The sequence below is a fragment of the Anguilla rostrata genome, chromosome 4, assembly GCF_018555375.3.
Source record: "Anguilla rostrata isolate EN2019 chromosome 4, ASM1855537v3, whole genome shotgun sequence".
In the NCBI taxonomy this organism is placed as follows: Eukaryota; Metazoa; Chordata; class Actinopteri; order Anguilliformes; family Anguillidae; genus Anguilla; species Anguilla rostrata.
The window spans coordinates 13,082,214-13,108,768 of NC_057936.1; the positions used below are offsets into that span (position 1 = coordinate 13,082,214).

Genomic DNA, 26,555 nt, shown 5'->3' on the forward strand with positions numbered 1-26,555 from the left:
ACCAACATTCTCTGTTGACGAATCTCCCCCTTTGCCTCGGTAATCCAGTAAGTGTACTTGTGGTGTAATCCTCCCCATTAATTAATTACACCTTAACCCTGTAAGGTGTAAGATCAAAAATATGTGATTAGAATGTTCTTAACTCAACATTCTAATGCTGATGTAACAATTGCTACTGGTAGGAGGGCTGAATTTAATTAAATTTTCTGCACACTGCATTTGAAAAGTGTCAAGTTCAAGGTTTAGCCTTGTCTAAGAGCAGACTGAATGTAGTCCAGCTTTTTATACAGTAAGACTCATGTAATTTTTCACTCACATTTTTTAATGTGACTTTAACTGTCCGTGCCAAATAGGAAGAGAAATTGAATCACCTTTTTTATCCACTGAACAAAAAAAGCGACGAAGACTCAAATGGACTTCAAAAATGTGTTGCTTTATTTTATGTTGTGGCCTAAATATTTTATATAATTGTCAGCATATCAAATTTCATTTGGAAAAACTAACAAAAAACACATTAAGTAGAGGAGTTCACTGCTGCCCTGTAAATAAATGTCAAAATGTGACGTTTCCAAGCTGTACTGTGAAAGAACTATAGCATCAAATGTTCTTTTTGTATCTGTGCAATCCTCCCCATTAATCGAAAGCACCTTAACCATTTATATGTGATTACCACGTTATTAACTTAACATACTAATGCCGATGTAACAATCTCTACTGGCAATTGAAAGCAATGGAGTTCTAGAACGCTGATTTTGAATCAGCTGCGGTTTGGAATCTGGGGCCAGAAACCTAGCAGATGTTGGGAATTTAGTTGGGAGATATAGCATCCCCGCACACTGGCACATGGGAGGGTCAGTGGATCGATTTGATACTAATAATCCCCTCATTATTGATGGTCTCCCTTGATACGCAATGGCTGATTGCTTACCTCCTGCTAGAATCGTTCTAGTTTATGCTGCCTGTTTTCCTGTCTGAATCAGTTTTTCCAGGTGGCTCAGTGAGAGCTGAAGACACGGGGCTGGCCATCACCGGCCTCCCAGCAAGTTCTGTCACATTCCACAATCACCATAGAGATGAAAGAACAACAACAACAAAAGTACAAAGTGCAAAAGATTTGACCCAAAATAATAAGGATTACAGGACGCACAGAATCCCAGAGTAGATTTATAGCTGGGCAGATTACCGATCTGCAAACAGCCATGCTTCTGTGCTTTGGGGGGACAGATAGCCAGGGACAGCCGTTAGCCAATTAAATACAGCAAAACCGCTTTTGGATTTAAACTTTATTTTCCAGTAACCCTCTTTAGATGCTGCTGGGGTGCCACCCGAGCGGGGAGTTAGCGGGAAGAAGGTGAAGGATCGGCCGCGATCGGGCTGACCCCCTGTCCCTGTGACACACAGAGCCGGCTTTTAACAGATAACCTGGTGCTCCAGATGCTGCAGGATTTGAGCACTTTCAGTTGTCATTTTAACAACGGAAAGGATTTGATGCACGTCTAAATACACGATCGTGGGATGAAATGCCGATGCCAAAAAGTGTTCAGTTTTAGTTTACACGATTGCTTACACTAAATTCCTCAGCTGAAGCTCTTTCAGGAGCTTTTCATTGATTAATAAACACATTTTTGGCTCATGAAAAAAAAACATTGCTTAAAATTTAAACTGAATTTAACTAAATCCTACTAAAGTACTACTTTTTTATCAAGCAAGGGTAAAAGTGAAACATTGCTCTGTCAGGTTTTACTGGATTGCATTGTGTTGGTGCTGAAACGCTGAGTCGCGCCCACCGGGGCCCTGCGTTTGCAGCGGGCCCCGCGTTTGCAGTGGGCCCTGCATTTGCAGCGGGCCCTGCGTTTGCAGCGGGCCATGCGTTTGCAGCGGGCCCCGCGTTTGCAGCGGGCCCCGCGTTTGCAGCGGGCCCTGCGTTTGCAGCGGGCCCCGCGTTTGCAGCGGGCCCCGCGTTTGCAGCGGGCCCCGTCCTCCTTCAGACTGCATGGCTGCTCGTGGCGCTAAAGCTCCCCGAGGCTGCGGACTCCCTCCGCTCTCACCGCTGGGCGCTGACTGGCTCCCGCTGGCGAGAGAGGCGCAGGACTGCAGCGGCGGAGTCCGGCCGAGCGGGCACAGTCGCCGGCTCTGGGAACAGACTGGCAAACTGCCCACTTGCCCGCGCAAGGGGGGCGAGGGGAGGTTTGAGAAGGTGGGGGGGGGGGGTGGTTGAGGTGGGGGGTGTGGTGGGGTGGGGGTGGGCTGTTGGGAGCTTGAGCCATGCCAGGCAAAGTCATTCCTTCCCTCATTGTTATGTATCTCTAGTTGGTACTGAGCCTCCGGTCTCTTTGCGTGAGGAACGTCGAACGTTAAGTACGGCAGCCGCACACTTCACCAAGCCCGGGTTCCGCCAGGGCGCCCGAGAGCCCAGACAAAGGCTTTTACATTCGGCCTGGCCCGGTTCCGGCTCCTCCCGTCCCAGGGTCGGCTCCGAGCGCAGACGATCGTCAAACGACCGAAGCGCAAAATCTGTCCCATTCCAAATTCCGTTGATTTTTAACTCAAGCTTTTGAAAGGCACGGTTGACTTAGCCACTTTGTCGCGTTCTTTTTTAAAAAAATCCGCAGCTCCATTTAAGGGATTTCTGAATAAAGTCTACTCTGTTGTATAAACAAGGTGCTACTGGAGGTGATTCCACTTTAACTGTGCCAGTGCGGAGGCTGGGGTATGGATTACGCGCTTGAGCCAGCTCTCTCAATAGAAGCCGTAAAAAACGCGCGGGATTTGCGAAGCTCGCCGCGGCGCAAGTCGGAGGACGGATAAACGGCGTCGTGTGGCGGAGACGGCCAAGAAGGCGAGGCGCTCAGCACCTGCGGAGAAAGGAGAGGTTCAAAAGCCCACACCGCCCCGAAAACGAATTAACCGCCTTCTGTTTTTCCCCGGCGAGCAACGCCTCCCTCTTCGCCCGAGTCGTAATGCCGGGCCGATTCAGTAAGCCGATACGCTGTAATCCCCGAACTTTGCATTATCTGCGTTTTGTTGCGTGCGCTACTCGGGGATTTGCGCTCAATAACGGCTCGCGCCGAGTCTACAATGCCAGGAAGCCTCTGCAGAAATCTCAGCAGAAGTCTCAGGGCTTGCGAAGACTTAGCGCTGGCAAGTGCGAAATGGAAAGGTGTGCAGCATATGGCTAGGCCTGGGAGAGCGGGGAAATCCTCTTACTCCCTCCGCGCAGAGGGGATGAATGCTCCCGCGACTCCTGGCGCAAGAATCCCCCCAAACCCCCGCTTAACTTTTCGCTCCAGCGAGGCCTGCGGTCTGGTACGATTCGCCAGAGCGTCAGTGCCGGGGCGATCAACGGATCCGTCGCGGAGGTGGTCCGCGTTTGCCACCGGGGCCGTCTCTGGCCTTCCCTCAAATGCAAATGAGCATCCTGTTTACCGCCATCGCTCTCTGTTTATGTCCCCGCCGTCCGGACAAACAGTCCCCCGCGCGTTATTTACGAGGTGACTCAGGCCCCCCCGGCTGTTTTTTTTTTTTTGGTATTGATGGAAACGATGGGCGGCTCCTTGGAGAAATTAACCGATGTCAGTCAGTGTGAGGTGTCTTCATTGTGCGAAGCAAATTTAAATGCTGATATTTAATTTCCGCCTGAACACTGTACTCCTCAAAGCCCGCACTCAGCATTTCATATTTAAGGAGTACTAGTTTATTAACTTCTGATTGATTAACTATATTTTGCATGTCAGTATGATAATTTCCATCTGTTAATATTCCTGTCATGCAATATGATTTATTACTCAATTTGTGATGTATTTGAATGTATTAATTGATATTTTTTTAGTTGTTTACAGATAGTTATTTCTCAGATTCAAAAAACAATTTGATCTAACAGACTTGAATTGTGGTCACCCATTTTACGTTGATCTTCATCACCTACCCTATTTGGGTTCGGGCCGGGTCAGGATTGTACAGGGTAACTTCCACCAGCATCAGTGTATTGTCTTCATTTTAAATGAATATCTACTTACAGAGCATAGTTGTTTTACTTCAGTATCTCGGTGTCTACTGATTTGAATTAACGGAAGGCACGTTTAATTACGTTATTCAAAGCTCAGAACTAAGATCGCTATGGTTAGATTAAATCAGGGTCCCATTTTACTAAATCGTATTCAAAAGAGCATGCATGGCCATAATGTTTCCTTGTTTGAAAACAGGGAACAAAGCAGTGTCATGCAAATGTAAGATCTTCCTGACATTTATGAAGGTAGATAAGTCCGAACATTACAAATGGCAATGCTTTGATCTCAAAGGCAGTGTCTTCACCTTCTAGAACAATACTTTTTCGAGGCCTTTCCGCAACGGTGTTGAAACATAGGAATGATGTTTTGTCTGGGTGTTTTACATAGGTTATCTCCGATAAGGAGTGAGCAGAGAGGAGCAGAAATGGGAAGCTCGTGTTGTTTTTACTCTCTATATGCACTGTTACAGTGCCACTTCGTCAAGGCAGTTTCTGGTCTCCCCGATTGTGGAGAAGTTCTTCTCCTTTTGTGGTCGCAAGTTTCACTGAATAAATAAACGCACGGTACTTTAACAAAGCCAGTGTCTTTTCAAGGTATTTGAGTAACTGTAGGTGAGTTGCAAACAAATCTTCTGCTGAAAACTTCCATCAACGCTGACCTCCCTGACATCTTTTAATGCTACACACCTTTTATTCCTACACTACACAGTATATTTTGTAAAGAAAATAATGTCCTAGTCTGAAATATCTAAGGGGTTATGTGTGCTGTGTTCACTAGTGCAGGGGTTAGCGTGGGTATGTGCACGACCAGTCCTCCCCTGAATAGCATCAGTTTTAATATATTTTAACTCACTGTAAAATAAGTGTATCATTAGAGGTTTATTACACTTATTACACATCCAAGTCCGGCAGCTGAACTTCAGAAAACCTTTCACGTTTTTGGATGGGAAATCGGTTGGAACTTGCTGGCCCCACACTTGCTCCCCAGATCAGTTTGTTTTCCCGACTGGGTCCCGTTACCATGGCTCATGATTATGTCATTCATTTAAACCGCATTTGCTGCTCACGCACTTGTGTACACTTGTGATGAGTTGTTTTTTTCCTGACTGTTCTAATACAAGACAGCTGAGAATGACCCTCAAACCCTTTTTTTCTATAAACAGAAATAGAAACCTGTTCGGTAAACACCCTGCAGTGCAGCATAGGCCTGCAATTTGCACTGTCATTTGGTGTTTTCAATGATGGAAATTAGTTTTAAAATATATTTAATGTGATGGGCTAAATGTCGTTGAAACTGCAGTTACTGTCATGTTGTTGTCATTCTAAAATATGAGTAACAATAACGCTCACTATGAATTTATTCTTTATAATTATACACTCTGCACCCTGTCATAGATCATTCAGTCGCTGACTACTGCTGGTAGAACATTGAACCAAATTATGACCAGACACTCGGCGTTCTTGCCAAGCGAGGGTCACAATTAGGCTTCGCACGAGCGAGAAATGCTTTTGGAACTACGCTTGCGGAAGTGCGACGGCTGGCCGATGGCGGAGCCTGCTTGTGGGATTGGGCGGCAGTGTAGTATAATGGGCAAGGAGCTGGTCCTGTAACCTGAAGGTCATTGGTTCGAATCCCAGATAGGACACTGCCTTTGTACCCTTGAGCAAGGTACTTAACATTGCTTACACAACATTTTACATAGCATTTACATTGCTTCAGTGTATATCCAGCTGTATAAATGTATGCAATGTACATGCTATGTAAAATGTTGTGTAAGTCGCTCTGGATAAGATAAATGCCTGTAATGTAATGTAAGTGGATCTGCTCTGCATGTTTGATCTGGAGCGGCGCTTGCACATGCAGCGCTTGCTGCGTCTTGAGCCTCGCGAGGACGCCTTGAACATTCGAGGTTCAGCTGCAGGTCATCTGGGGTGAGCGGCGAATCGGGACGAGGGGAGAGGGGGCTCAGCGGTCCGAGCGCAAAGTGTTAGGTTTTCTCCGAACTGCTCTCGCAGGCTCCGCGGACCACACCTTCCACGGGCGTCCGGAGGCAAGCCCCCCCCCTACCCCCCCACCCCCCCACCCCATGCCCCAGAATCCAGCAGGATGAAAGCAGCACCCCGCTGCGCATGGGAGTCCGTAGCTCTCCCGATCGCTCGCTTTCGATTGCGAGGCGGCTCCTCGCCCACCGAAAGCGGGGCCCGGATCGCCCAGCCGCCAGCGCCGCGCTCGCGCTCTCTCACATCTCCAAACGGCAAAGTTCTGATCTGACTCAACTTTAAACACTCTAACCACAGAAAGGCAAAAGGGAGCTACTCTTTCATTATTAATAACAGAGCCCGCTGTGCGCCGACGGAGGGAAGCGAGATACACAACTCACTTTTCAATCGCGGCTCTAAACTTTAATGTTAATCTTTTCAAAATGAATGGACGAGATAAGACAATCAAGGGCTACGTTTGGGAGTGCTCAACTTATTTATTTTTTTGAGTTTACTCAGACCGTTATCTAAAATGCCCTCCTTGAAGAAAGACTTAGAAGATAATGATTTAATTCATCAGCTGATAGAGGGAGGCATCATTTGAAGATCTGCCAATCGAGTCTTATTAACGATGGATAAATGTGGGGAAGTGGCTGATTGGTTTGCTGAGAACCAAAGCCAAGTGTTTATTTTTTCTCTCGTACATGAATTGACTGCTTCCCCCTTGTGAGAATTCTGCTTTTGAAGTTTTGCGCCACCTAGTCAACGGACTTCTGTGAGGAAAAAGACAATGTGCTTTCACTGTCACTCTCGCTTGTGGCGATACCTCAGCGTCTGTGTCACGGCTAATAGCGAAACACAGATGTGCCATGCAGAGCTCCATGGCCACACCTTTGTTCTCATTCACCAGTGCATGTGCTTGTTTGTTGTAATTCTGCAACAGTGTCCTGCCAATGGGCATTTTACAGTTGATTCATAATGTGGGTTAACTGCTCTGACATTTTAAAGCTGATATTTAAAAAAATTTCTTCCCGGGGGGGGCATGCCCCCAGACCACCCTAAGGGGTTCTCATCTTTGTCACCTTTCTCACCCCTGATGAGTTTGCAGGTCTGCTCTAATTCCTCATTTACTCTTCTCCGCAAATTTGGAATGTGCTGTCGCTCCCTCGTCTGTCACCAGTAGCACGTGCCTGCCCCGAGATGTGCTCACCCAGCTTCTGCTTCCTTTCGGCTCTATGGTCCTGACACATCTTCAACTGTAGCACTGACTAAAAAGGTTATGTGCCTGTGCTTAAAAATTCAGTGCCTGAATCCTGGACATGAACTGGCAAATTGTTCCTTAGGAGATGAGCTCTGTTGAAGAAGGCTCTGTCTCCCATTGTAATTGTAGTAATTCTTGGAACTTTCTGAAGAGCACCTTGAAATAGTCAGGGTGGAGAGGGTAGGATAAGTAGTCCACTAAGATATTCTGGGTCAAAAAGCCTGAGCGGTGTGGAGGAGAACTTTGAAGTCAATTCTCAATTTAATAAATGTCAATAATGTCATGTCAGTGTGCTGCAACTTCAGTGTTTAAATGAGCTTTTGTTCTGAAGAAATACCAGAGGTGCACTTTGTTTAGGCCTTTGTGGTGGACAGGGAAGAAAATATGCTCATACATATGAAAATATGTACCCTAACTTACCTCCAGACCAGGAAACCCAGTTCAAGTTTGAGTAAGAAGTTATTGCTTTAGCTAATATGCTATTCTGAGATCTTTTTAGACCGGTTTGAAATGGGTTCATGCTCATAGCCCGTGGTTCTAAATGTTTCAATTATAATAACCAAAATTTACCTTAATGCAGAAATCTGCCTAATGGAACATTCAAGAGCATGGCTCTAGGTAAAGATGTGCACTTCATACAATGGTAATAATAAAAAATGGTTATAATCAGGAGAGGGCATTAACTCTGCTGGAAATCTGTAAAATTGTATGATTTGACTTGATAGCAGGCAGTGTAAGCTTGGGAGCTGGGTTGTGCTTCACATTGGCCAGTACACTGGAACCAGGAATGCAGTTTTTACTCAGTTGCTTATCCAGGCAGTTAGACAGTACAGCAAAATGTGCTAATTTCATCAGACACTATATTTTATGGCTTGTACGGAATGGTAATTTGTGCAGTTGCAGCAATCACTTGACATGGAAACATGCATCATTAGATTAGTGGTTTTTTTTGTGGGGCGTTAGCAGCAAGGAAGATGAAATTTTGAACAGTGACAGTCAGTGGCGTAGGTTTCGTTTGAACATGGGGGGGACACATAAAGGGGGGGTGTATGGGGCTCCTCCCCCAGGAAATTTTGAGTGTCAAACACTTAATTTCCTGCATTCTGGTGATTTTTTATGCACCAATTTAAGCCTTTTCTGCATCAATTTATGGTGGAAATGTCTTTATTTATGTAAAGGAAAACACAAAATTCAGTTTTTATTGGGGGGGACAAATGCACGTGTTCTAAATATTGAGGGGGGCGTATCCCCTGCGTCCCCCCCCCCCCCCCCCCAAAATCTACGCCTATGCTGACAGTGGTTTTCTGTATTGAATAGCATGCGAGGGATCAGAGGAATTACGGCCCGAGATGAGACCTGCGCGAGCGCTTTCCCTGATCGCTCCGGCGGTGCCCGTGCGTCCGTACGGCGCGTCTCTGACGCCGCGCTGCGCTCGCGGTTATCGCCGTGGCGCAGGCGGGCGCGCATAGTGCGATTATAATTATTCCTAAACAAGGAGCGCACAGCGAGGAGATGTACTGAGCCTCCCACCACGCGTCGCCCGAAATCGTGCGGCGATCCCCGCTGCTCTCGAGAGCAGCGTTATCGGTCTAAATTAAGCAGGAGAACAGTGAATTAGCACATGCTGCTTCAGGTTGGAGATGCAACGTGCCTCTTAAAAACCGCGTGTTGTGGGGAAACAGAGGGTGTTATTGGCATACGCGAGCGTTCGCCTCAGAAGTTTTGCCCCTGCTGTTTTGCAGCGGGGCTTCTGGCCATTTTTGCACAGCGAGGGCCAGATTGCGTGTGAAACTGTCTGCTTTGGCGAAAGACTGAGTTTATTTTTAACAGACCTGCGTTCCTGGATATCCAGCCGAGCATTTTAATTACTTGCTTCAAGTTTCCTCTCTGTAACCTGTTTCAAGTTTCCTCTCTGTAACAGTGTGAGATTCCTGGAAAGACGATAATTTGTTTGGCCTCGCCTGTTGAACTTTGAAGGGGGCTCTATCCCTTTGAACACTAGCTGATAATTTTGTCGGGCACTGCTTTTTCGAAATGCTGTTTTTAACCTCAGACCACCAGCGCTGATGGCGGCCCCTTCGTTTAGCGAAGGCAAGTTTTTGTAGCTTTTGAGGTTTTCTTTAACGTAGCTGCTCTCCCCCTTTCAAAGCCTACGACTGTTTTGATGGCACCAAACTTGCTTCACAAGCTGTGCACAGGATTGGCACATTTGAGCACAACGGTTTAGGCTCAGAACCTTTCCTACGCAGCGAGTGGAGGATACGCCAGTGCGATGCACACAAACCCTGAGTGTGCGGCGCTCGAGTGACATTGAGAGAATTCATAGGCTATACTGTATGATGTGAGGACATGCACTCACCAGCAAGAAGGCCTAATGCAGTGAAGCAGAACACAATCAACTGATGCAGTCAGTCATAAAGTGAGACAGATCGAGATAAAAACCGTTAAGACCTTGCATTACTCCACCAGTGCTCAAGTACAGTACAAAGACTTGTGCTGTTCAAACATTTCAACCTCATTTCCTCCCTGCGTTTGTGGCCTAGCTGTTTCGTGGAATCTTCTGGGGTCAAAACACTTACAGTACTGACGGTTATGCTGACTGGTAAAGTGGTACAGCACGCTTATAGAAAAAATAGACCCAAAATTAATCTGCATGTTTGCATTTGTGGTTTTCACTTTATACCTAGTGGTAAAATGAGTTTCAAATGGTATGAGAGGAGTCTAGAGCTAGTGTAAGCATATAACACACAGTTCTTTCGGTCTTAAGAAAAACCTCCTGTGGCAGTCTTTTATTATGACTAGATAGTTATGAACAAAGTATATAATGTATTTTATTACTAGTCTCACCGTCAAAAAAGAATCGTGAAAGAGAGACCGTCTCTACCAGAAGCACTTTTTTTGCCAAATGAAACGGTAATTGAGCAGGTGTAGAGAACGCTTGGTAGGCCGTCTGGCGTGCTGTGTCTGGAGCACTGCAGCGTTTTTTTCTGTCGTTTAGTGGGGGAGACGCACGCATCCGTGTAGTCACCTTGCCATGCTAAATTAGATTTGTGATGGTTATCAACCTGCTGGAGTTTCTGCAAATTAAAATAAATGATCGTTTGTCTTCTTACATCTGTAATTCTCCAATTTCTGTTTTTCATATCACTAACGGCTCTAATTTGTCTAATTTGAGGAGATGCTTTTCGCAGAGGGAAATGGATATGGTTCTTCCTAGGGAAAGTGAGCACACCATGTATGGTGAATTCACCATCAGAGCTAGAAAGGCCAACTATATTTACGACCTCTAATAAACTTTTTAATTTCAGAAATACATAACCGTCTTTGTCACTATTGTTAATAACAGGTGCCTTTTGACATTTTTATTTACGATAACTGTTTGCATGACTGTATTAAATATAGTGGAACAAACTCCTTGACTATCTTCCACCCATATTTATAGCAGGATTTTGGAAGGTTTTGATAAACATAAATACATGCTTATTGTCATTAGAATTTGTAGCACACAAAGGAACAGAGCGTGGGTGCAACTATGATGACATCCAAAGAGTTAGATAGGAAATTGTGGATTTCTGTTGACTTAATGCTCTTAACACATTCAGTGAAACGCCTCTCTGAAGCCCTTTTCTTGTTTTTTGTCTGTTTCCACTCTGTTGTTGCATTCAGGTAATCGAATATGCAAATTCTTCAAGGCAGCAACATCTGGCACGTCTCTGACTGCTTGTTCTAATGATGTCACATCCTCAGTGATTAACTAGGCACTTCCTTTGTAATTAGCTTATTGGAAAGTCATCAAGGAGGCTCGGTTCCAAAGCTTAGGTGCAGGAAGGTGGACAAATGCGATGCAGACGGTTTGTTTACAGGCTTTGATATTTTTTTTTTTGCCTGTTCTCCTGGTTTAAGTGAGGGAGCAGTCGTCAAGTTCTCTGCATTGGTCAGACATCCAAGCCGCCGTGTGCCAGTGCAGGTTGACGTCTAATTTTAGAGAAAAATTGATCTGCCTTTTTGGCATTTAGGGTACATGGACTACTTTGTTCTTGCTGAGAAAAGCGTGGCTGTAAAGAAGCGAAGTGCAATGCAAATAGAAGGTTTTCTGTAAGGGTACTGTGATAGTCTGCAGTATCATTTGCAAGCAATACATCCCTTCCTTTATCCTTTTCATAGCCAGTTGAACAAGGGCAAACTTGTGACAACACGTCTGACTCATCTGAGCTAGACCGACAACATGTAACGCTAAGCAAACAGTTTCAGGTCAACAGCACTGAGTGCATCGAAAAAAGAAAAGCACTTACAACTCAAATTAAGTCTAAATTGCATCAAATGGCTGGCCAATTAAAATGGTCAAGGCAAGCTGACAGAATCAGTCCCATGTCTAGCTTCGAAATTTAAAGTAATATGTATGCTGTTATTTATTGAACAGGTTTAGGGTTTTCTTCTTAATATTAAACTTAATATTAATTGCTAATATACATTTGCACATATAAGTTATTTGTGTAGAATGAACCCCTTGGTCAATTAAGAAGGCTCTTGATGGAAAAAAGCAAAACAAAAACAAAATTATTTATATGAATATATATTACATTAGTTATTTAGTAGATGCTCTTATCCAGAGCAACTTACACTTTTACATAGCATTTACACTGCATCCATTAATACAGCTGGATACTGAAGCAATGCAGGTTAAGTTGCTCAACCCTGCTCAACGGTACATCGGCAGTGTCCTGCTGGGGAATCAAACCTGTGACCTTTAGGTTACATGCCCAACTACTTACCCATTATACTACACTGTAGTATTTTATATTAAACATCATAAAAATTTTCCCATTGTTTTGTCATGGAGGCAGCTTGGTGTATCCAGTGCAGGAAGTGGCAGCCTTCATTCACAAATAATGGTGGCAAGTGCTCCTGAATAAGACGCGAGCCCTCATTCACAACATAGGCCTCGTTTCCGTCCGCTGCTGAACAGAGACAGTGCGAGTGTACAGCGGAAGAAACGCTGTTTTGGCTTATGCAGCATTTCCAACATCGAGCTTTTAACACCTGGAAGGGCTCCAGCACATCCGCTATTTTATTAAGCAGTTGGCATGCAGCGTGGGGTCAGGCTTCCAGCACTTTGAGATATTTACCTCACGAAAGGAAAAAAAAAATACATCAGGATCCGTAATGACCACTTGAGCTGTTAACACGACTTTGTTTCCAAACATTGGAGCGGGCGGCAGCAGCTCCCATCTGTGTAACGCCACATCAGCCCATTCAGGCATTCAACCTGGTATCCTAAATAAAGCTGGCTATTGGCGGGGTGGGGGGTTGGGGTGGGTGAAGCACCGGGCCTGCTCGCAGATGGGAACCTTTAATTTTTAAAGCCGTTTCGTTCGCATGGCCGAGCCCCGGCGCAAATCGGCATGTTACACACAAACTGCAATTCAGGGACCGTCACCTCCCAGTCCGCCCCGCCCCAACCCTTCTTCAACCACCCCTACCAAAAAAAAAAAGAAAAAAAGAAACTGAATCAACCACAGTATGTTATGGTTACATCCCCCCACTGCTTTACCTGAATGATCCTTTGATTCGAGCCGAGGCCAGACGCGAGGTGCGACTTGCTCCCTGGATACGCTTCTGGGGGTTCTGCCTCGGACGGCTGGCCGAAAAAATGGGGATTTCATGGATCTTTTCATCAGTCCTATAGATATACTGTATTTCATATGCATAGAATACGAGTTCTCCAAAAAAATTTTTTGGTGGTTTTGCACTTCAGTATTTGCCATTTGATTTGCAGTAAGGTGTTTGGTTAGGATGAACAGGAATGTTTGGGATTGATCTGTAGCAACAGTACTATTCACATAATGCCCCCCCCCCCTGCATCTACGAGCTTGTCGCTCCCATCCTTCAATTGACATGTGAATACAATAAAAGACACAGATTGAAGGAACCATGTGGAGTACTTTTTCAAGCAGTAAACTCTTCCTCCACCACATCATATTCTATAAATAGGTACTGTTTCTGGTTGTCATTTTGTCCCACTTGCCTCTTGAGATTTGTAGACCTGATTGAAGGTAAAGATTAATCTTTTAATGTGTGTACAAATGTAGCTCAGTGGGAAGCCATAAAATGTGAAAAAAAGTTTTTTTCATTGGCAGGAGAAAGTGATATTACTGTCGAGTAGAAAATATTGAAAACTATGCATCGCAAGAGTCCCTGGAACCACTCAATAGACCTAAAACAGTTCTGCTATGTATGACAGAAAGTGTATGTTTAGCAGGTTTTTCATTTTAAGGGTAACTATACTCTAGATCACGGGTTTTAATTGTAAACATGTTTGTATGCCTACAGTACTTTATAATGAAACATTTTAGTCCATGCCATTATTTCAGCATTCCTGAAACATTTAGCAGAAAATACTGGTAGCATCCTTTTACAGCCTTCTAATGTTTGAAATTTTCTTTCTGCATTCCACTCTGGCCACCCAACAAAAACCTGATGTCAGAGTACCTCTTTGCAGGTACTACCACGTCCACGTCGTAATAAATATCAATCAGGATATCCAGTTGGAAAATTGTTGCCGCCCTTAAATTTGTTCGTTTTTAATACGTCGGAACACCACAGGCACCTGATTGACTAGATTGGTTTCAGCCCAGCATTTGAGAACAGGAGAAACCTTACGGCCTGGTGATAAACTCTCGCATTCCACCTGAACAGTCCACTGTAATACAGTACGTTTCTAATACTGCTACTAGTACTACCAGGGTTTTCCCTAGGTTTTCAGTGGGCTTAGGCGCTCTCAACTATATTTTGGAACAGCGTTTTTTTAATATATGAAAAAAACGCTCTGACCAGCGGTTTTCATCAGAAAAAGACGTTACGTGTGAACACAGCCTAACTTTGTTTAGCTACCAAGCCACATATAGGCTACTAACGTTAGTTCAATCGAGGTATCTTTATGTAACGTCAACTAACTAGCATCGCTGGCTAACGTTGTCATAAAATTTTTCCCGACTGTGATAACTGGATTACTTGTTTACATTTTTGACAGATGTGGCTAGTGGGCAAATCGTTTCCATCGCAGCACTTTCAACACAAGCGAAATCGGAAGCGCTATCCGAAAATTTCTTCTTACCTTGAAGAGTGCCTGACCCACAACCGTAGTAATGTGTTAACACGGCGGCACAATTAGCCTATATCGAGAAATACCATATTTGGGGAGGAAAACGCTATATTCTGTAAATGCATTTAACCTACCATGCATAAAAACATAACGCTCGTCAGTCACCCACTTCCATTTATAATTGCATCATAGCGCGAAGTGTTTAAAACCATAAAGCCACCTCTCCGTTTTTTTTTTTGTCTGCGCATCACCGTTGTTTTTACATTCATTCTGATATGTCGCCTAAATGCCTTTTTACGTTCATTCGGCTTAAGGCGCTCTGCAAAATCATGTAGGCGCTGCGCCTAAGCCTTTCTATGGTAGGGAAAACCCTGAATACTAGTTGGCCTACTACTAATATGTAGAATTCATTACAACTTGCACCTTTTGGAGACACACATATAGAAATCCATTTACCATTTACACTGCATCTCACGAGCACGTTAGCTAATATAGGAATTTGTTTATATGAAAATATTGAAAATGTTTTCTGTCTTCCTGTAACAAGGATGGTCGGTCGGCAGATTTTACAATGAACTTTGGAGCTGAGATTCACACTTGTGGAACCCAAGTGGGGTGATTTATTTACAAAAGTGCCCCCAACTATTATACAAATATATATATATATATATATATATATATATATATATATATATAATCAGCACATCAATTATACTCGTTCAATTACACTTACCCGACTACAGGCACCTACTTACAGCCACTACTGAGAGGAAAATGACCTGCTTATATACACTACACTTATGTATATAGGGACTATTCCATTTCCATACAATATTCAATTATCTCAGAGGAAATGACAGTATATATTTTTACATATAGAAATCATTATACAAATATTATCCGTTGCTAATTTATATCTAATAATTACATATCTAATTGGGTATGAGAAAATATTACGAATGCACTTTATGGTCTCCCCCCGTCTAAAATAGCCAATTCGTCTTGTCCAGCGCCTCCAATAAAATTGCACAGAATCGTGACATTCGGTTTACGTCATTCCAGTTTGAAAATGGAACAAACGGAATAAACGACGGTTAGTAGCAACTCCTAACATTGCGTTTATTGAACATAATATGCTAAAATAAATCAGTATAATATTTGAAACCAAATGTGTATGTTCAAGTGATTAGCAGTATGTTGTGGTGGTGAACAGATGTACAGAAGCGAATGTGTTTGAGTTGACAAACCGGCAAACAAATGGTGCGCACTACATTTATGAAAGCGTCCTACTCGCGCCAAACAACCGCTACCATAAGCAGATACAGTTCAAACGCGAACGTTTTAGAAATAGTGTCCCAGCAGGAACTGAGGGTTCGCTATGTTACACTCCCCCAATCCTATTGGTATGATAATAATAATAAATTGAATTTTTGTAAAGTACCTTTAACAATCACAAATACATAAAGTGGTGCATTGCACTAAATAGTAAACTTTTAAAAACCGTAAATCCTGTATTTACCTTCCTGTTAAACAATTTGACGGCGGCATGCTTTTGATTTAATGATAAAATACATTGCATGTGAACACAGACGCTCAACACATCAAATAGAGCAAAGCTATCCTCGTGTCTAAAAGATTTAGCAGCCAGGCGTCTTCGGCAGAAGATGAAATATTATTGGGTGACATCTCAACAATTGTTTTGATTAAGACAGTCTTTGTGAACGAGAAAGCGGGATAGGCAAAGATTTGCATGACGGTGAACGCAGAGCGGGGAGCTTTGACTCCTCCGGGGTAATCAAAGCCATCGTTTTATTGATCTCCCTCCTGCGTGTGATATATGCGGTGCCGTTTCCCCGATGGGTTCCCGAAGCGATGTCGGATCAGTTGCTGCGCTTAGGAGTTTGGGGAATGATGTAAGGCCCAATTTGCACCGATGCCAAGGTTAAACGCCTCAGCGAGTATGCCGTGTTTGAACCTTTCCCTATCCTTGACTGACTTCTCCAAACAGTGCCGCGCTCCTTTCTAGCGGTTTTCACAGCAAAGGAGACCTAATTTAATGGAGGTTTCTTGGGCAAGTGAAAGGTTCGATTCATAATTTGAAAGGATTGGGAGAGTTAATTTACTGACCAATTATCCCTAATAAAGTGGCAAGGCTTTAATTAATAATTACTTAAATTGCTGTAATTACATTCCCCCTTTGAAAGTACTCTGGCGCCTTTGTTTTCTGTGATAATTCTGGTTCAAAATGACCCAAGTAGTAAAGAACTGCAAAAGGGGGAGAGTACAGGATTAAAAGCTGATTTGCATGACAAGTCCATGAGCCCTTATAATTATTTTCAAAACATTGTCTCTAAAAACATCATATACAGACATTCCATGCTCCAAATGAAATATATAGTCTTATTTGCAAATCGGTGATTCATATTAATTGCCTTAACAAATACACTGCATATTAGTTTTGTTTCACATCAGTCTTATTGTGTTGGGTGAAAATTGAATATTTTGATTGTGGTTATTTATAATCACCTGCAATTATAGGAATCATTTCAAATATCCTAAAAACAAACTATTTTCACTGGAAAACTCAATGAAGTATGAATTAGTTATAAGTATAGATGTACTGGGTAAGTGTATTTAAAGTGTTTTGAGATTTTCATATGCCTAAAAAAATAAAGAACTTCGGAGGAGCATGGGTGTGTCTTCGTATTTTAGACTGAGGAACAAGTGCTTTTAATTGAAACATGGTCTTAAATTTTGTTTGCCTTTGCCCTTGAGTTGTGGCCTAAGGTTATGATTCCTAGAGCAGGGGACAGAAACATTAGAACATAGGCTAAATAAGGAGCAAGGGCTTTTGTAGATAAATGCCTGTGCATTTGTGTATATTGAGCTTGTTTAACTTGAACTTCTGATTTGTAGTAAAGGTTTCCAAATGCCCTCTGCAGTTTCACTTTGGGTTCATTAAACAAATAAAGATTTGAGAAAGTCTGAGGTCCAGAAGCGGTGGAAAAGTACTGCTCAACTTCAGAAGACTTTAAATCCCATGACCTCAGCACCATTTCAGCACATTAATCATTTACACACTCGAACGCGCATATATATTTTGTGAATTTGATCCTGAAACCTCAGAAGACAATTCTACATGTAAAGCTTGATTGAAGCTCAAAATAATGTTTACCATTCCTCAGGTTCTGAAAGTCCAAGACACGTTCTTTAGAAAAATGATAGAAATGGCCAATTACATTCAGTCTTTAGTTTGACACCATATGTCCCTTTCTGCACTTTTCTGTCAGTCAGTTCTGTTAATTTTCTTTAGCTCCTATTTTTGCAAAGCTAACTTGCATCCTCACAAACTTTGTCACGAGCCATTAACCTTTATAGATTATATTGACACGTGAGAAGGATGGTGTTAATTGCATCGTCTGGCAAATGTTCCTTCTGAAAAATAGAAACACGTATGTGGCCATATAAACTTTGGGACTGCAGATGAAAATAAACCACAGATAAATCTGGCACAATACATTTATGTTAAAAAAATTGTGTTGTCTCTGACAGATTAATCAAAAAAGTAAAACTAGGCTTTGAAATACACACTGTGTTTAGGGTGAAATTAAGCCTATTGTGTGTTTCTAAATAGTTTTAAGTATGATAAGTATGATTTTATTATTATAACCCTGCAGCTTTAAGAGTCTTCAGGTTGCACTAAAGTGGCAGAGTGCTAAATCGATCCGCTTGGCATGCTTTGTAACTGATAGCCCTGTCAGAATGTGCTGAACTTGCGCGAGATGCCCACGTCAGAAGGGGCGTGCAGCAGCGAAGCGCTGCCTTGGCGCGGCTCCCCGTTCTCCACTCCCAGCCGCACTGGTAAATATGTGTGGGAGAGCCTGCTGGAGCGTCGGGCCAAAATGATATCTGATCCTGGACCTGCTCTCGGTGGGAGGAAGGCCCGAGGGCCGGGCCATTGCTAGAAAGCAGATCTGAAGAATGAACCTGGGCCCAAATCAATACGCATCTGCATCCATATTAAACATCAGCTGGGTCACTTGGTGTTTCTCGTTCTGGGGAACGGGCGGCACAGGAACTCTCTGCAGTGGCGGTTTTAAAGCGGGTTAAAACCCGGTCCCGCGGCCTCCGAAGGCAGGAGTTCCAGGCAGAGGGGTCAGCTATGGAGCATCATAGCCGTGACCTTTTCTCGTTAGCACAGCTGCCTCGCAAGCAGGAGGCTCTGGGTTCGAGGCACAGCAGGCTGGATGCTCTCTGCGTGGAGTTTGGATGTTCTCCCCATGTTTGCGTGGGTTTCCTCTGGGTACTCCAGTTTCCTCCCACAGTCCAAAGACATGTAGCCTCCTGGGCTCGCGTGCAAAGATGTCAATCTCAGTGTGACTACCCTGGTTCAATAAAAATTAGCACCTGTCTGGGGTGCAACCTGTCCTTCAGGAGGAATATCCGTCTACCTGTATGACTGTTTGGTGGGCTTTTCAGTAATTCTCAGTTCTTCACAGCTCTCGTCGTCTCATTGAGCCTCTGTACTCTGCTAGCATTCCACACAAGCGCTCTGTTGATTGGACAGTTGCCAATGCACATAAATTGCTTTCTCTGTTCTTGGCAACCACATGACTTGCTGCGTAAAAAATTAACTAATAAGTTTGTGGAATAGTTGTGATTCTCTTAAGAGCATAATCAAAGGAAATAAATAAAAGATGCCAGTCGAGTAATAATTTGTTCCTGTCGTCCTCTGCATATATTTTATTTAGACAGGCAGGATACAGACAGTTTCATGCAGTTTAATCATTTTTTGATCAATGTGCACTTGAGGACGTGGAAACAGTTTTGTCTGTCCTCATTGTATTTGTTGTGAGCCAAAGCAAATGAGCACAGAAGAGCAACTATGTGAAGTACTATTTATGCTTATAAGTGGAAGGAGTGATCAAGTTGAAAACAACTTGAAGAACTGAAAGAAGGAGCTATCTCAGATAATCAACATTGAGTGCAGCATGGTTCTCATATCACTCTATTGTATGTTCATAAAACAAGCCTCAATAGGACAAGTATTTAATTTTTTAGACTACAGGAATCAGTGGCCTAGATTTGATCAACATCTATCCTTAGGATTAAAAGCTGATTTGCATGACAAGTCCATGAGCCCTTATAATTATTTTCAAAACATTGTCTCTAAAAACATCATATACAGACATTCCATGCTCCAAATGAAATATATAGTCTTATTTGCAAATCGGTGATTCATATTAATTGCCTTATTAACAAATACACTGCATATTAGTTTTGTTTCACATCAGTCTTATTGTGTTGGGTGAAAATTGAATATTTTGATTGTGGTTATTTATAATCACCTGCAATTATAGGAATCATTTCAAATATCCTAAAAACAAACTATTTTCACTGGAAAACTCAATGAAGTATGAATTAGTTATAAGTATAGATGTACTGGGTAAGTGTATTTAAAGTGTTTTGAGATTTTCATATGCCTAAAAAAATAAAGAACTTCGGAGGAGCATGGGTGTGTCTTCGTATTTTAGACTGAGGAACAAGTGCTTTTAATTGAAACATGGTCTTAAATTTTGTTTGCCTTTGCCCTTGAGTTGTGGCCTAAGGTTATGATTCCTAGAGCAGGGGACAGAAACATTAGAACATAGGCTAAATAAGGAGCAAGGGCTTTTGTAGATAAATGCCTGTGCATTTGTGTATATTGAGCTTGTTTAACTTGAACTTCTGATTTGTAGTAAAGGTTTCCAAATGCCCTCTGCAGTTTCACTTTGGGTTCATTAAACAAATAAAGATTTGAGAAAGTCTGAGGTCCAGAAGCGGTGGAAAAGTACTGCTCAACTTCAGAAGACTTTAAATCCCATGACCTCAGCACCATTTCAGTACATTAATCATTTACACACTCGAACGCGCATATATATTTTGTGAATTTGATCCTGAAACCTCAGAAGACAATTCTACATGTAAAGCTTGATTGAAGCTCAAAATAATGTTTACCATTCCTCAGGTTCTGAAAGTCCAAGACACGTTCTTTAGAAAAGTGATAGAAATGGCCAATTACATTCAGTCTTTAGTTTGACACCATATGTCCCTTTCTGCACTTTTCTGTCAGTCAGTTCTGTTAATTTTCTTTAGCTCCTATTTTTGCAAAACTAACTTGCATCCTCACAAACTTTGTCACGAGCTATTAACCTTTATAGATTATATTGACACGTGAGAAGGATGGTGTTAATTGCATCGTCTGGCAAATGTTCCTTCTGAAAAATAGAAACACGTATGTGGCCATATAAACTTTGGGACTGCAGATGAAAATAAACCCCAGATAAATCTGGCACAATACATTTATGTTAAAAAAATTGTGTTGTCTGTTTGACAGATTAATCAAAAAAGTAAAACTAGGCTTTGAAATACACACTGTGTTTAGGGTGAAATTAACCCTATTGTGTGTTTCTAAATAGTTTTAAGTATAAGTACGATTTTATTATTATAACCCTGCAGCTTTAAGAGTCTTCAGGTTGCACTAAAGTGGCAGAGTGCTAAATCGATCCGCTTGGCATGCTTTGTAACTGATAGCCCTGTCAGAATGTGCTGAACTTGCGCGAGATGCCCACGTCAGAAGGGGCGTGCAGCAGCGAAGCGCTGCCTTGGCGCGGCTCCCCGTTCTCCACTCCCAGCCGCACTGGTAAATATGTGTGGGAGAGCCTGCTGGAGCGTCGGGCCAAAATGATATCTGATCCTGGACCTGCTCTCGGTGGGAGGAAGGCCCGAGGGCCGGGCCATTGCTAGAAAGCAGATCTGAAGAATGAACCTGGGCCCAAATCAATACGCATCTGCATCCATATTAAACATCAGCTGGGTCACTTGGTGTTTCTCGTTCTGGGGAACGGGCGGCACAGGAACTCTCTGCAGTGGCGGTTTTAAAGCGGGTTAAAACCCGGTCCCGCGGCCTCCGAAGGCAGGAGTTCCAGGCAGAGGGGTCAGCTATGGAGCATCATAGCCGTGACCTTTTCTCGTTAGCACAGCTGCCTCGCAAGCAGGAGGCTCTGGGTTCGAGGCACAGCAGGCTGGATGCTCTCTGCGTGGAGTTTGGATGTTCTCCCCATGTTTGCGTGGGTTTCCTCTGGGTACTCCAGTTTCCTCCCACAGTCCAAAGACATGTAGCCTCCTGGGCTCGCGTGCAAAGATGTCAATCTCAGTGTGACTACCCTGGTTCAATAAAAATTAGCACCTGTCTGGGGTGCAACCTGTCCTTCAGGAGGAATATCCGTCTACCTGTATGACTGTTTGGTGGGCTTTTCAGTAATTCTCAGTTCTTCACAGCTCTCGTCGTCTCATTGAGCCTCTGTACTCTGCTAGCATTCCACACAAGCGCTCTGTTGATTGGACAGTTGCCAATGCACATAAATTGCTTTCTCTGTTCTTGGCAACCACATGACTTGCTGCGTAAAAAATTAACTAATAAGTTTGTGGAATAGTTGTGATTCTTTAAGAGCATAATCAAAGGAAATAAATAAAAGATGCCAGTCGAGTAATAATTTGTTCCTGTCGTCCTCTGCATATATTTTATTTAGACAGGCAGGATACAGACAGTTTCATGCAATTTAATCTGGAGTCCTGTTTCTGATGACTTTCGACGGCTGTCATTTCTCTGGTTTTCTTTTAATCACGTGCATTCTGTGAGGTTTGAAAGCCTCCACATCACTCACTTCCCTTTCCATACCTCTGTCACTCGCAATCAAGCTAATCTCGATAAACTGATGCCTGTTGCTATGAAGGAAATGCAGGCAGTACCAACCAACCAAAGTTATGCAAATCATGCCATCAGCAAATCAGCCAATCATGGTTTGCCATGCAGTTTGAACCAGGCTGTGTCACAGTTCCTACCTCACACTACCTCAACAGCAGTTTAATCATTTTTTGATCAATGTGCATGAGGAACGTGGGGAAACAGTTTGTCTGTCCTCATTGTATTTGTGTTAATGAGCCAAGAGAAATTAGCACAGAAGAACAACTATGAGAAGTGCTATTTATGCTTGTAAGTGGAAGGGTGATCAAGTTGAAAACAACTTGAAGAACTGAAAGAAAGGGCTATCTCAGACCAATCAACTTTGAGTACAGCATGGTTCTCATAACACTCTATTGTATGTTCATAAAACAAGCCCCAATGGGACAAGTATTTAATTTTTAGACTACAGGAATCAGTGGCCTAGGTTTGATCAACATGTATCCTTAGTTTTGAATTACAATTAAATGCAACCATTTTCCTTCACAGATACAGTTACACAATCCACGATATTAACTTGCAAAACGCTTTGTGAAGACAAAAACTGAGTTTGCAGCACAAAAATCAACAGTTTGTAAGTCAGAGTTGTAAGGACAGATGTTGATTGCATTCAGGTGCAATGGTTCATCCCATGAATTGTTGAACTGTTCCACAAAACCTGGCTGAACAGCTATACATCATACCATACAGTTTACCTTCTACCTCAGGGCTGCCCAACCCTGTTCCTGGAGATGGACTGTCCTGTACGTAGGTTTTCACTCCAACCCTAACAAAGCACACCTAGATATCATCAGCTAGAGATCTCGTTGGGCTGCCAATTAGTAGAATCCGGTGTGCCAAATTTTGGTTGCAATGAAAACCTGCAGGACAATAGGTCTAAAGGAACAGGGTTAGGCTGTCTTGTTCTACCTTGTTTAGCTGGGAAAACTGAAAAAAGGCCATGCTGTCTATCTTCTTTGTCTGAATTTATTTGAGGCACATCATTAGCCTCATCTGACATATATACTTAGTAGAATTTTATGAACCTGTAAATGGTGTTCCTGGATATGTGGTGGAATTCCTAGCTGTTACAAGGAGAGCTTTGCTTTGGTGCAAGTTTCGCTAGCTTGTCTGTTTATACCTCTTCACTTACAGTAAAAAAAATAAAAATAAAAAAAATAAATCATCCTGGGCAGCCATAATCAATGGTTTGTCCAATGCTACAGTAACTAGTGACTGTGGTATTCTTCCTTGTTAGGTGTGTTAAGATTGCACATTGATTGTGTTGCTAACAGAGGGGCATTGGACTTGTATTCTAGTGTTGGCATGACTTGAGTCCACTGACACCATTGGGGTCAGGGAACATTCATCCTCTCGTATGCATCGGGAAACTTGCACAGTTACAGACTGGTTGCTGCTTTCCCAATTAGGCATCCAAATCAAAGCCCTAGCACATCAACGGGGTGCATAATTAATGCTGTAATTATGTCATATACTGCGGATTAAACCCAAAGTCCCAGTCCTGATCCATGGGGGACATACTCTCTGTGTTACGTTTCAGTTCAGCTCAGATCTAGAACAACTCAGACACCTTAAGCCTCAGTTTAAATGTTTCCTCTTATTTTCTTGCTTGGTGATGCTTTCTACAGTTAGTGTACAGTACCTTATTTTAGCTAAAAAAACTGTTGAAGGCGGTCTTTTCTTGTACTAGTTGCTATTCTCCTACAGTAAATTACTGTTTTGCATTGTCAAGGACAATATCCAAACCTATATTCTGGTTTGAAGTACTTTCTATGAAGCGGTTGAAAGACATCAAACAATTTAGGTTATTGTCCACATTTGTAACTGGCTACCTCATTGAATGGTATGCTAGAGTGTGTCATGGATGTACCGATTTGCTGGTTGCCTTGCGTTTGTATGCATTCATATGTGCACCAACCTAGTACTAAATGGCTACACAATGTGTCTTCACTATGGAACTATCAAATTGATTTGAACTGAAATACATAATGTTGAAATGCAATTTGCCCGGATGCCTAGCACTCAGTACATTCAGTATTCTTCCTGCTGTTCATTTTTGTGGTGTTCTAATTGTCTACTGGCACATGAAGAGTTGAAGGCATACGTATGTCTGTATCAGCAGTTTTCATTTATCATCATGAATTTGAGTCCTTGACAAATAACTGCTCAATTACAATGGCTAGTACTTCTCTCATACAAATAGGTTAAATTATATTATTCCACAGAGATGCAGGGATTTCACAGGATTGTTCTGTTAGAAGTGTACAATTGCATCCATCATACTGGTATTTCCAATACACTATTTAAAATGCTCTAGCTCTAAAGTGTAGGTAAAATTGTTGACAAATATATCCTGTCTAGATTTCTGCTGCTGATGGTAAGATTGAAAATACACCTTGAAAGGAAAGAAAAGTATTTATAACCTTAGCCTGAGGTGAGACATTTTTCACAGCAAGATTGAATGGCAGATTTGCCTGTTCTCAAAGACAATTCTGACAACTCATCATTAACATCTTACACCGGGCACATCAGTTAAAATCATTGTTCGCCATTTGCACTTAATAACAAGCATGTCAGACACAAAAATGTCAGTTGAAGACTGACATTCACTTCAAGAGACATTGCATAAAAACACGAGTGCTTGTAACCGTGAGTGTCATTCGGTATTTGGGTAAATTGCCATGATGTTTATGTAATGTAATGTCTGGATAGGACTCTGTCATCATAATGACAAAATTGCCTCACTTATAAAGGATAAAGGATCAAGGATCCAATTTCGTGACTTGTCTTGGCTCTAACTAGGACCCTTCCCTGGTGTCTGGTGTGGGCTAGCAACAGGAGTTTCTGGCAAACGGCGGAAATCTCTTCCCCCGGAGGCCGCAAATAACGACAAATCTCCAGCCTTGTAAAATGACCCAGGGCTAGCTGGAGGAACCCGAAGGCTCGTATTTGACACCTGCACCTGACAGGCTGCCAGAGACCTTGCGTAACCCAGGCCATATAGGCTAGCCGAATGCGTTGTCATAGCGATGGCAGTCAGGGAGCTGGTGCTATAACGTTACGCGGCACCCGTGTTTCCCCGTAACCGAAGACAACAGGTGCGGAGAGGATGGGGGGGAGCGGCGCTATCGCGGCTGCGAGGGAGAGGGGGTTCTGAATTTGAAAGGGAAGCGGGTGTAGGAGCTTCAGCACGCCGCGGCGCCGTGCTTTAGAAGAAAAGTGCCATTCAGAAAGGGGAAAAGGAGCAGGGATTTTAGCAGATGCTAAAAGACGATAGTGCGTGGGTTCCTTTTTGTTTTCCGCTTTGTCTGAGGGTGCAAATCCAAACCCTTCCTCACTTAGAAAGAGGATAAAACACAAAACAACAACAACAAATCATTGCACGTAAATAGCTTAAAATATATTTCAACTGATTTCACGCCTGGGAATGTCTGCAGTTTTGGGGCCTCAGAAAATGTTATCTTTTTTTTTTTTTCTTTGTTAAAGTTGCCAGTGTATCAATGAGCCCTATACAGACTATTTTGTATGTGCGTCAGTGGTGGTGGTTTACTGCTTGCTATTAAATATGATCGTATAATTTGAGACTGATTTGTGCCAAAATGACCATGAGATTTTGATGTTGATGGATCCTTAAGACACATTCTTGTGACATTGACAACTCTTGATGTTGACTGTCAGCCATATTATGCTGCAAGCTATGTTGTTCCTTTCCAGGGATTTATGTTCATGAAGTGAAAAAATATGCTCAATCAGTCAATTTTATTTATTTAGTTATTTGTTCTTTTTGTGACAACTCCCTCATGGGCAGAGATGATATATGCTTGCTGTCAATTGATAACTTGTATGAACCAATCAGAAAGACTTGTGCGATCCATACAGTATGATCCAGATGTATTTTCCAGTGAATTCAACACACACAAAAGCCATTGGCATGAGAAAAGAAAAGAAAAAAACACCTGTCAGTGTTTAACTAACTAACTGGGGTACCTGGATTTATGGCATGCAAAAAGCAATAAAAGCAGGAGCTGCTGATTTTTGCAAGTTTGCCTTAATGCATATCTAATTCTTATAGTTCAGTGTGAGAGTGCAAACAATTGAGTTTATTGTAAAATGTGTTTGAAATCATGTGATTCATAAAGGCTCACAGCAATTACTGCACTGTAATTTGTTGCCAACTCCTGCAAAAAGCAGGTGTTACTATTAGTTTAGCATGAGCGCCTTGTCGTGGCTGCTGCAACTTTAACGGAAGATATCTTTGGCATCAAGGATTAATATAGGGGAGCGAAAAGCAAAAAGAGTATTTTCTGCTCAAGAAAATCCCTCTTCTAGATGTCACAGAAATTGATCAAAACCTGTGGGCTCTGAAGTCATGCAATGCTTGATATTGGATTAGATGAAAGATAAATGCGCAGTCACACGCTTC

The 26,555-nt window shown here is 42.7% G+C and overlaps 1 protein-coding gene across 7 annotated transcripts in view; it reads left to right on the plus strand.

Annotated features, from left to right (window-relative positions):
* lpp (LIM domain containing preferred translocation partner in lipoma) overlaps positions 1-26,555 on the plus strand; it is a 245,716-nt gene that overhangs the window by 89,281 nt on the left and 129,880 nt on the right. The window contains exon 1 of one of the 7 annotated variants that reach the window (XM_064330760.1): positions 15,409-15,442. The exons of the other annotated variants lie outside the window; for them this stretch is intronic. The gene's annotated coding sequence lies outside the window, so the exon portion shown is untranslated. Of the gene's footprint in view, positions 1-15,408; positions 15,443-26,555 lie in introns of those variants that run through there. 7 annotated transcript variants of the gene reach the window in all.